The following is a 1,213-nucleotide window of genomic DNA, read 5'->3' as shown; positions in this document are numbered from 1 at the left end:
TGGTATTGGGGTTGCTCCCGCTTGGGGGCTTTTACATGCGCCGTGTTCTCCTCGAGCCTGCGTCTTGGTGCGGCATTGGTGGGCAGGAGAGCACACCGTCGATGTGACACCTGCACCCCGGTTTGCCTGGAACAGTCCGACTGTCTTGTCTGGTGGGAGCCTCCATTTTTTCCTCCCAAACATGGTCACCCTGGTCATAGCAAATGCTTATTTCTCCTTCCTGAAATGGCACCAGTTTACATAGAAATTTATGTGGCACATTGTCATCACACTTGTGATTGGCCAATTTTTTAAGGAATTTACATTTCCCATGTTACTAACAGGGTTGAGAACTTTTTCGTATACTTACTGTCCATTTAGAACAACAAACGTCTGGGGAAATAACTGGTTGAATCACTTTTCCATGTTTCTATTGTGTCATCTTTTTCTTACTGACGTGTTAGGAATGCTTTGCTATTCTGGATGTGATCCTTTTGTCGGTCACATGAATCACATGTCTTCTCAGTGCGTGGCCTGCTTGTGCACTCGTACACTGGTGTCTTTAGCGGCTCATTCATAAATCAAATATTGTTCAAACTACCTTTATCCCGTATGGTTAGCCCTTTCTCTGTCCTATTTAAGAAATCCTTCCTTGGCCCCAAGATCATGCAAATATTTTTCTTTATTACCTTCCTGAAGATTTATTGTCTTGCCTTTTCTTTTCTTTTTTTAATTTATCATTATTTATGCCTACAGCACCTGGTCTTCCTAGGTGGTCTGCCATCCAGTACTAACCAGGCCCGACCCTGCTTAGCTTCTGAGATCAGACATCATTATTCAGGGCGGCGTGGCCGTAGACCATGGGCCGTGGCTCCACTGGGGCGCGAACCCAGGACCTTCTGCGTGGAAAGCAGACGTGCTGACCGCTGCGCTATGGAGCCGCGTCCTCATTTGGCCTTTTCCATCTAGATCTGCAGTCTCTCTGATCCTGAATTTTTTGTGAGGGAGTCAACTCTGTTTTCCTCAAGAGGATATACAGTTCACCCAGCACCATTTATCGAAAATTCTACCTTTCCCCTCACGGTTTGCTGTACCAGGTTGTCAGAAACCAGGTGTTGAGACGCGCGTTGCTGCGTTGCTAGGCTTTGTGTTCCGCGGCATTAGCCTCTTCGTCTGTCCTCGGAACAGCATCGCGCTGTTTGATCACTGCGGCTCTGTCATAAATCATGACACG

At 47.0% G+C, this 1,213-nt stretch overlaps 1 non-coding gene across 1 annotated transcript; it reads right to left on the bottom strand.

The window, feature by feature from the left end:
- Positions 1-847: 847 nt before the first annotated feature.
- On the bottom strand, positions 848-920 carry TRNAG-UCC. Its single transcript has one exon. It is a non-coding gene; the product is annotated as a tRNA-Gly (tRNA).
- Between the last annotated feature and the right edge of the window lie 293 nt (positions 921-1,213).

Source organism: Pteropus vampyrus, unplaced genomic scaffold (genome assembly GCF_000151845.1).
Source record: "Pteropus vampyrus isolate Shadow unplaced genomic scaffold, Pvam_2.0 Scaffold1000005601, whole genome shotgun sequence".
Lineage (NCBI taxonomy): Eukaryota > Metazoa > Chordata > Mammalia > Chiroptera > Pteropodidae > Pteropus > Pteropus vampyrus.
Note: the sequence above shows the minus strand (reverse complement) of the source record. Positions and strands in the feature narration are given on the sequence as shown.